Genomic DNA, 11,528 nt, shown 5'->3' with positions numbered 1-11,528 from the left:
GGGAGTTCTATTGTTAGTTTCCTGAGGAACCTCCACACTGTTTTCCAGAGGGGCTGTACCAGTTTACATTCCCACCAACAGTGTAGGAGGGTGCCCGTTTCTCCACATCCTCGCCAGCATCTAGAGTCCTCTGATTTGCTCATTTTAGCCACTCTGACTGGCGTGAGGTGATATCTCAGTGTGGTTTTGATTTGTATTTCCCTGATGAGAGGGATGCTGAGCATCGTTTCATGTGTCTTTTGGCCATCTGGATGTCCTCTATTTAACCTTGTCTTAACAAGGTTTAAACTTGCTGAAACATGGAAATATAGCCACTGCTTTTAGCTGCTGTAGGATATTTCATGATAGGAATATCTGCAATTTTTATCCATTTTCTTATTGAAAGTCTCTTAAGGCACTTCAGATTTTTAATTATCATCAAAATTTTGCAACAAACATCCTGGGTAGGTCTTCTTATGAAAACTAATATGTCCTGATTTAGGAATTCTGAGTCATACATAGTAAGTGCATACCTTCAAGTTTATTGGATATTACCAAATGTTTTCCATAGTGGTCACATGCATTGTACTACCTCCTATCGTATCTATAATAGCCCTTTTCCTCTATCTACACTGACATTTGATATTGGCAGTATAGAGAGAAGGTAAGAGCATATGAAGTTCGAATCTTGGCTCTGACACTTATTAACAATGGGACATTGGCAGGAATCAAACCTCTCTATTCCTGTTTCTTCTTCCTAAAATGGGAATGGTATAATACCTATCTCATAGAACTACTCTGATGATTACATGATCTAATAAATGTAAAATGGTTGGGGGGTGTACATGGAAAATATATGATTAAGGATTAACCATTTTATTATTGTTGTCACTATTGTCAGGCAATTTAGTGAAGAGATTAAATTCTTGAGGTTGTATTCCAAAGAAGTTTGAATTCAGCTCCAACACTTATTCATTTTAACTTAAGCTTCAATTTTCTTATGTGTAATAGGGGATTATAATAATCCTTAATTCATAGAGTTTGTGATGATCTAATGAACTATTCCATGAATAAGCATGAAACATTACTTGATGCCTAGTGAGCACTCAATAATCACAACTGGTGTAATTATTGTCATTTTTTTTATTATTGTCATTTTTTAATTGATGAAATGATAGAGTGGAAATAGTGTCTTATGTTAATTTGCATTCTCTACCCATAAAGTTGAACATCTTTGCATGCACATATTGACAGTTTAGGTTTCCTTTTATATGAACTACCCATTATAGGGAGAATCATATTCCTGATCTAAGAACTTGCTGTCATTTCTGGAGGAAATATCTGATTTGATAGTACTCAGCTTAGAAATAAGGAAGGATATAGGAAAATGCAGGTTATGGTTGAATATTTTGTTCATATCTGAATGCATTATATACTGCTGTGTTACTGTGGATGTTACAGATATATGTGACACAGTGAGGTGGCTTCTGTCATATATCAAGATAAGGCCAAACAGAGGACTCATCAAATAAGTAAAGCTTATTTGCATTACTCAAAGTATGCTGTGAAGATTTTAACTCAATTCATTCCTAATAATGACATGCATCAAAAGAGGATTCTGTACTTATTAATTTTCTTTGTACATGTTTCTGTGGGATTATTAGTCTGCTTATTTGTAGGAATTATTTATATATATACAAATATATATTATTTATAATTATATTTGTTATATACATCTTTTATAGTCTGAGATTTGTCTTTATCTTGTCTTCTACATTAGAAAATATTCAACTTTAATATAGCAAAACTGATCAGAGATTTTGATAGCTTATAATTTTTGCATCTTGATTTCAATTTCCTTTACTATATTGATGGTATAAAGATGTCCTATGGGTTCTTTTATATAGTTTTAAATTTTGCCTTTACATTTATGTTACCATTATATCATGGTTTTAAAATTAAATGACACAACACCCAGCACACGTATGTCCTTTGGAACCATAAGCTGGAAGTATAAGCTGTTATAGCAGATACTTTCAGGGTCCCCCCAGCCATGCCCCAAATTTTCAGTGTGTTCAAGTCAACTTCTAGCTGCTGGTGTCTGCATCTCTGTGTCTACAGACAAGTTTCCACTGAATTTGTGGAGTGCCAGTCATAGCCTGAGGCTGGCCAGAAAAACCAGGGAACTAACACCTCCTAAGAGAAGCCCTCTAAGTTATGACTCTGTGCAGTGTATTTCTGACTCCTCAATCCTTTAGTTATTTTACTGCCAACCCACACAAGAGTGCCCCAAGTTCCCTGGCTTCCCTGCCTCACTGGTAGCCTTTTGCCCTTTGTGTAGATCTTCAGTTTCTTGTCCAGCAGCTAGAATAACCAAATTTTATGACTTCCTTAGGAGCTAACTACAAATTATCACTCACCACTCTTGTTTTTCCTCTATAAATGTTTCCTCTCGTCATGTTCTACTCAGCAACTGCCCTATGTCTTCAACTTCATGATGTTACATTTTATGTGACTTTTCCAGTGATCCACAGCAGTTACACTGTCTGCAGTAATCCACAGCACCATTGTCAGAAGCAGAGGGCTTGGAGTGTTTTTATTTGTATTTTGTTACTTGAGTCAAAGAATATGGGTTGTATACTGATGGTTCTTAATTATTTACTGAAAATTTGTAAAATTATACTGACTTTTTAAAATAAATATTATATGTTTATTTAATAAAGAAAAGGTGTTCTCTTCATTTCTTTCTTTTGCTGTTGTGTAGCTTAAGTATCTATTTGATCTACCAGTTTCTAAGAATGGTCAACTTTTTGCTATAATTGTGGCTTTTTCAATGTTACCTATGAATTCAGCGATTCTGACTTTATCCATATTTTAAGATATTTTGTTATGCCCAGGCAGATTCAGGTTTTTTATTTTCTTGTTTTTTTTTTTAAATCAATGAGTAATGATATATTTATACTTATTAAAAAATAGTAATCATTTTTCCATCTATTCTATTTTTCTTATATTAATATAGTTCTACCATGTTCTGGTGTTTTATACTCTTTGAATTTTTACTTTATTATGTCTTTACTTTTAATTTTTCTTTTTCAGTTATATTTTTATTGAGTCATTAAAAATTACATAGTGACAGATTTCCACATATATTAATTTTTTACTCAAGTCTCAAAGTCATGATCTCATAACTGGCAGTTAGGTCCATTTATCATTATTCTGATTATGGATAAATTTGAAATTATTCATAACATTATGTTTGTACTTTTCAGTCCATGACTTTTCTTTCCTTTTTTCTCTCTTTTATTTAAATTTGTTTAGACTCTCTTGTTTGTTACTTATTATGTTCTTTTCTTTTCCCTCCCTCTCCTATCTGCTGGTATGACTCCATATCTTTTATTCTTCTTTGTCCCTCTTGCTTTAGAATTGTATTCAAATTGATTCACATGGCCGTTTCCCTGAAAAATTAATTAGCTTAAATTTACCACCTATTTTATTGCCTTTCTCTGCAGGGGTCCATCCTCTGCAGGCCAGGGTTGGCCCAGAGAGTGATGGTTGGAGTCGGCGAAGAAGACACGGAGCCAGTCTCTTCAGGTGGACTGCTCAAATTTATTTTTCAGCTTAGGGTTTTTATATAGCAAATTCAAACAATCATGCTTAAACAATTTACATTTTTTGAGTACAGTCATAGGACTTAACATTTCTAAGTTTTCTTGGCAATAGTGATTTCACGGTACGTAATTTCCACTTCAACCAATAAAATTTAACCAGGTAGTCATAACAAAGTTTTATATATTCTTTACTACATATGGCAGGGTATCTAAGGATAAGTGAAGTATATTTCCAGAACACATGAGATCACAGTGCCCTTTAATTGTTTAAATTCAGTGGGCATGCAAAAACAGGATATACTTGTACCCGCGGTTGTAGGTAACAGACTCTCACAACCCCTTACTAAGAAAGAACAATGTCAACATTTATCATAGATGACGTATGGAAATGTTTTACGTGGATCAACTAGAATTTGGTCTCTGCATTTACCAATCTCATTCTTTGGCCAGAACAATCCATAAGTTGCCTTATAGGCTTGATGTCAGCTGGCAAATTTTTCTCTAACACTATTTCAGGAAAGTCCTCCACAACTAGTAAGTCTTGTTTTTGTCTCTGCTTATGGCATAATATGTATTCTTACTGGCAATTAGACTCATACAAGGAAAATGAACTCTAGGTCTCTTATAGACCCCATGCATACCTGACTGTCTCCAGTTTTGCTATTGCTACAATATTTATTACACAACATCTGATTGAGGGGGTAAACATGATATTTAGGTACATTCCATTTTGGAGGAAAGGGGGAACTTTGGGCAATTCTGGTTTCATATGAACCCTAGAATAGACTAACAGCAGAAGTGAGAGTAAAAGGTACAGACAAAATAGAGAAGAAGAATTCTTCTAGGGGTTCTTCTGACTGCCTTGCAGTTTTTTCCCTGGGCCTTGCCATCAGGGATGATCTGTGCAGTCCTTTCACACAGGTGTTTCCCTTGGCCTTGCCATCAGGGATGACCTGTGCAGTTTCGGTCTCCGGCACTTCTCCATTAAATTTCAGTATAAAAATGCTTTAAGGGGCATCTGGGTGGCTCAGTTGGTTAAGTGTCCGACTTTGGCTCAGGTCATGATCTCACGGTTAGTGGGTTCAAGCCTGCTTAGGGCTCTGTGCTGACAGCAAGTTCAGAGCCTGGAGCCTGCTTCAGATTCTGTGTCTCCCTCTCTCTATGACCCCCCCTGCTCATGCTGTGTGTGTGTCTCTCTCTCAGAAATAAATAAAACATTAAAAAAATGCTTTAACTCTGCCACTTCACCCCAATTCTTCTTTCTTCTTGTTCCATTTACTGTATAATTTGGATTTGGTTTTAAAGAATTTCTTTGTTCCTGGTACCTGAAGAGTTTTTTTTTTTTTTTAATGTTTATTTTTTTGAGAGAGACAGACAGACAGCGTGAGCAGGAGAGTGTCAGAGAAAGGGAGACACAGAATCAGAAGCAGGCTCCAGGCTCTGAGCTAGCTGTCAGTACAGAGCCTGATGCGTGCCTCGAACCCACTAACCGTGAGATCATGACCTGAGCTGAAGTCGGACACTTAACCAACTGAGCCACCCAGGTGCCCCAGGTACCTGAAGGTTTTTTATCTTTACACTTTGTAAATGTGTTGTTAGTCATTGGCAATGATAAATTATATAGACTATATAAATTATGTATATATGTATGTAGACAAACACGCAGAGGCTCTATTTTATCACTGTATCTGAAGTGGGATGTGAGCTGCTACAGACCTCATTATAGTCTTCCATACTGCAGAAATATTTCTCAACTAAATAAGTAAATTAGAAAGCATTTAAGGGTATCATTTTAGTGTCATTCTCATTTACTTGAATTCCTAAATGCACTTGAGAAACGTAGTCAGCAGTATAGATTTATTCAGTAACTAGGAAGGGCACATAACCTGAAACTAATTTAGTTATGCCATAATCTACAGGGACCTATACTGCTCTGAGCCCATTATTAATTGTGCTGGTTCTTCATATCTCCACACATATTTGGAATATTTCAGTAAAATCTAGACATGAGTTTCATGCACAAATGTTATTTTTCATCTGTGTTAATGTGGAAAATGTTTGAGAACTGTTTTCCTCAGATATTGTTTTTACCTGATTTCATCCCTGCCCCACCACTCTTCTCTCCCCACACTTTAGTGTCCACTCTGGTATGTGTGATTCATGCTTATAGTTGTAATCCCATTTCCTGTGTTACCCATCTCACTGATCTTCACATTGACAGGTATTTCTACTTGAATATGCCACAGGTACCTCCGACTAATTAAGATGCGGATTGAGCAGTTATCTCTGCACAAAATTCTTTGTTCCTTCTGAGTTTTCCTATCTTGTCAGTTACCCAGTCATTATTTTTAAATACCATGCTTGAATTCATGAGATATAATACTATAATGAAAAATTATATCAAAATACCTCAATACTTTGTGTGTCACCAAACCATTATTCAGGGCAGATGTATTTCCTTTGATTTCCTTTTATATTTGTGGAACAAGAAAGATATGTCTTTTTCTTACCTCTTACTATGCAATGATAGTGATTGGTTTTCCATCTATTTTTCAAATTTTAATTTCAATATAGTTAACACATTGTGTTATATTAGTTTCAGGTGTCTAATATGGTGATTTGACTATTTCATACATAACCCAGTCCACCCATTTTTTTGAGTAGAATAGTGAATTCAAGAGTTTTTGTCATTTTAAACTAGCCTATGAATAAGAATAACAGGAAATATATTAAAAGGATGTAAAAGCACATATAAGTCATTTAACCATAACTGCAGATACATGAACTGAAATTCAGTAATTTAAAGTATTACTTGCTGTAGTCTGTTTTTGGAATGTACATAATTTCCCAATTAGGAATCCCAGATGTTGATCAATGCCATAGTTTAAACTAAATAAAGATAAATTACATTTATGCATGTATGTATATAGGTAAGTAGGTATTTATGAGAGACCACATGCACAAGCAGGGCAAGGGCAGAGGGAGAGAGAGAGAGAGAATTTTAAGCAGGCTCCCCACCCAGCACGCAGCCGACATGGGGCTCAATCCCACAACCATGAGATCATGACCTGAGCTGAAATCAAGAGTGGTATGCTTAACCTCTTGAGCCACACAGATGCCCCACAAATTACATTTCTTGAACATGTTTTTTAATGTTCTGATGGATTTTTATATTATCCTTGGATATGACAGAGACCAAAAAGCAAAAACTTCTTAGAAAAGTATTCTTTCAGAGGCTTTCACTTGTAGTCTCAGCAAACAGATTTACGTACAACAAATACATATTCAATTATAATGTAAATATGCACTGGGGTGCAGTAGGAATGCAGATATACTGCATTTATTATAATAACTGCTCTGTATTTAGCAGTTTGTACAATGTGAGCTTTTAAAGGAGTAGTGCTCCTTTCTATGTTCTCTGCAGGGAAAATTTAGAAAATGATGCCAGGCAGAACAATATAAAAGGAAATGGAAAAAATATATTTTAACTAATTATTTGCCATTATTTGGATTAAATCAAAGAACTAGGGAGGGGGCTTTTTTTGTACACAGTTCAGTAAAAGTACTGTCTTTCCTTTCCTTGATTTTTCTTCCCTGTTTTATCTCATGTTTCCTCTCTAATCATCTGAGAATCTACCTACTCTGTCACGTTCTTAACGAAGCCAATATTTATCTTAAACTATAGATCCATTTTTGAGCCTAAAGTAATGTTTCAACTATACTCAATATTTGTTTGAAAAATACATGTTAAACAGTTTCGTCATTGAAACTATTCGATCGATTATAAACAACAGCATTGCTTCAAAATTAAACATGGTTAGAGTGTTTCAAAATGAACTCTTTATAAGAGTCCCTTGAAAATGAATGTTGAGCTATGATGATGCATGGGAAAGCATATTTCAGAGTGGGACTGGATTCACACAGCAAAGAAAAACAGAGGACTAGTTATGCAAGAGGGTATATGAGGGGAGAAGCAGAAAGTCACTTCTCAGTGGGCATGTGGGCTGCCTTGGTGCACTTGAAACTTGAAGCAAAAGTGAAATAATTACACTAATTCTAGGCTCCAAGTAGGCATCAGAAAGGGGTTGCTAAATTTATATAGTAACCTGGGCAAGACAGACTCAAGTACAGCCAGAAAGGTGAACTGACAGTATAAGGATTGGATTAGAAAACCAACAGGACTGATAGCCTTCTAATCACCAAACTATATGATTTCGCAGTGTTAAGGATTTTGATCTAGTGAATGCTTTTTTTGCTCATGATGTTTCCTTTTCTTAAATGTTCATAGAAATCACCCTGTGTCCTTCAAAGTCAATTCAAATATTACTTCTCTGGGATTTTTACCCAATCATCACTCTCTCCCCACATTCATGTATACAAGAAAATAAGCATTTTCATCTTTATTTCCTCCATAGAAATATATATATTTCCTATGTTAAAACTTATCATACTATACAGCAATTTAGAGTAGGGGCATGCTTTTTTGAAAATGCTGATTTTAGATTACTAATGTTGATGTGATTATAAAGTTTACGCAAAATTATGAAGGGCTTTTAGTAGAAAAAAACAATTTGGAATGGAGAGTAACTAAAAGGAGAATAAATTTGTACACATGCTTCTCAATGTTTCTTTAAAATGATTATGTTCTTTCAGATAATGTTCTCTATGTTAGATGATATAGCTTAGCTTTAGCCACTGTGTAAGGCATGAAGGATCATAACTGATTGAATATTGCTCTCTCTAATTCTGAATCTGTATTATTATTAATCATTCATTTATATAGTTTCTATTCTTTAGAAACATTCATTTATTATCTGAAGACCGAAATTTCTCTTTTGTTTGCATAATATTTAATAAGGATTGTGCCCCCATCTCATTTTCAATGTTGACCTTCATTTGCTCATTTTATTTTGGAATAGCAAGTGATACCCTTCTCTGTCATGCTCACTTTTAAGTGTCACTGTCACATTTTCACTGTTAGAGGTTTAGGCTACACCTTGCACAGTGAATGATTATATTTAATAATGAGAATGCCAATGACCTGATAGATATTTACAATTCTTTCTGGTTCACAGCAGAAAAAATTTAAAAGAAGTAAGGATAATTATATCTTTTCCACAGTGTTTGTATTCCTGCATTTAGCATGGCATCTCTGAATTTGACTGGATTTTGTTTTAAGGCAGTATATTTTTCCAGACTTAAATCGTACATGCTACTTTTCTCCCTCTAAATTTCCTTAGGTAGCGCTTTAAACCATATCTTATAAAATTAATGTACTCATTCGTTGATCATGTCACTGACACATAATACTGACTATAGAGAACTTTTTAAGTTAAGATTAACTTGGATTCTGACCTACCCTATCATTCAGATTTCATGGAGCTAAAGACTCCTCACACACATAATATTTTGATCCTTGTGCACCATGGATCACATCTGAAAGAATATTATATAACAATGACCTCTTTGTGGATTTAAGGCCCATTAGCCTAACAGCTGTAATTACTCATTTTTACAACTAAGTTGATTAGTTAATGCTGTGAAGGGCACCCTGCTTTCTAGAGCTAATTAACAGTAATATGATTTCTATCAGGACTGTATCTCTCTAAGATATATTAACAAGGCACACTTTTTATACTAACAACAACCATTTATCATAACATTGGTAGAATATATTATATTAGTATGTGTATATCTATTGTTTTTATTCTTTCTGTGATTCTAATGAAGCATGCATTTATATTATTACTATTTTTGCTAGTATTATTTTGTGCTTATTTTGTGTGTGTGAGAGAGAGAGTGAGAGAGAGAGAGAACTTTCTGAATGTTTTGTACCTGAAGTTAGGCAAGTAAGGTGATGTCTAGGGAAACAGTCCCAGGACCTAGGATATCTCATATCAAGTCTGTTATATCTTATAACAAACATGCTTTACAGCTTTTAGTAAGTCACTTCGACTCTCTGAAAATAGGCAAAACTAAATGAAAAAAAATGTAGTTTGGGAAAAGCAGCCCATCCAGATATAGTAATTCACATGCATGTTTTGGTGTCTTACATAAGTCGCTTTCCTTCTGAAACAGTAAAAGAGGATGGCAAGGAGCGTAAAGGTGTCAGAGATGAAGAGCAAACCCAAGACAAAAGAATATATAGATTGCGATGGGGTTGAAGGAAAAGACCATCATCTTAACTATACTTACATCTGTAGTTCTCACCACGGTTCCTGCCCACAGTAGTCCCACAGGCTGACCCCTTTATTATTTTGCTTGGGGACTCATATTTGCAAATAGTAAATTCCTAGGTAGCTAGACTGTAATAGTTTATAGATTATATGTATTTCTAATTATGCTCACGAATAAAAACCACATTGCTTTTTTGTAATTTACAAAGAAACTCATGCGTAGTTTCTCTCATTAGAAATAGCAGAAAAGGCTTCCTTTGTAACATTTCTAGAACAATAGGGATTAGAAAAGATGCATAAAAATATAATAATCCTTGATATTGCTAGCATATTTCTATTGTTCTGCAGAGTTAAATAGATTATTTTTAAATAGTGTTTGACTACCTTTTGAACAAACCTATAGACTGCTATAGAATGTTAAGTAGGTATGATCAGACTGACTTCTAAGGAAGAAAAAACAACTTTCTTGATGTATCTGGTATTTAGTGCTCTTTTCCAGAAGTGAGCCCAGTGCTATACCTCCCAAAACTTAATTTTTTCCTATTCTAAATTCAGTGTAAAGATCAACTGGCTACATTTATGTTTTTTTAAACCATAATAATTATTTTTTTTATTTTTTAAAAATATTTTTTAAAGATTTTTATTTATTTCTAGGAGAGAGAGAGAGAGAGACAGGGGCAGGGGAGGGTCAGAGAGAGAGGGAGATACAGACTCTGAAATAGGCTCCAGGCTCTGAGCTGGCAGTCAGCATAGAGCCCAACGCGGGGCTCGAACCCACGAACTGCGAGATCATGACCTAAGCGAAAGTTGGACGCTTAACCGACTAAGCCACCCAGGCGCCCCTAAATCATAATAATTATATCATTACTTCCTGAAGCCACAAAAAAATATTTATCCAACTCAATAGTGTGTACCCCTGATAGAAACAGAATATTCTTGAGTTCTAAATAATCATACTTTTGTCATACTTGAATAATTGCATGTGCTTCCGAATCAAAATATGAGGCTCTGGGTGGAATGTTGTTTAGCAGGACATGAAGGAGAACAACTTAAAAGACCTCATTTAACACGTCTTAAAAGACATATCTCAACTGGATCAAACCAAACATTTTTCTTGCAAATAAGTGATTGAGATCAGTTATATTATTTATTTTGATTAAGTTGTTGTTGCAGACATGATTTAAGTAAAGCTCTAGTATTCCTTTGTCAGCAAAACGCTTGGCAGCTCTGTGCCCTGCTCTGCCATTTTCACGTGTGATACAGTATAGCAAACCCTTCAAAGATTTGTATCTTCAGGAGTCAAAGTTAAATGATATGAGAGAAAATGTTAAATTTCTATATTTGTGACAGCATTACGTATCATATCCTAACCAGATCTGTTATTTTATAGGAAGTTTCTGACAAATAAAACTACAATAAAGAAGACAATATTTTCCCCAGTTTTCAAAAAAATGTTGCCATATGGGCTAATGGCAGCCTTATCCACACTCAATTTTTCATTGTATGAAATAATGAGCAGAAAATCATGAATTTGATTCTTTTATGAATCTAATACTGCCCTTTGATTACCTTGGACCTTGTCAATTTGGTGTTCTATACTTTGGATTGCCTCCCTTAACATTTTTAACTTCTGTCTACTGCCAAAGGGCAGCTGTGGCCCACAGTGCCATCCATGCTAACATCTCATCTAGATGAGTATCCATGTGGACCCCAATAGTCGATTCTCTCCTTCAGGCCACTCTTTGACCTTTTACCCCATGTGGTG

Source organism: Hyaena hyaena, unplaced genomic scaffold (assembly GCF_003009895.1).
Source record: "Hyaena hyaena isolate Hyena2069 unplaced genomic scaffold, ASM300989v1 scaffold_949, whole genome shotgun sequence".
Classification (NCBI taxonomy): Eukaryota; Metazoa; Chordata; class Mammalia; order Carnivora; family Hyaenidae; genus Hyaena; species Hyaena hyaena.
Note: the sequence above shows the minus strand (reverse complement) of the source record.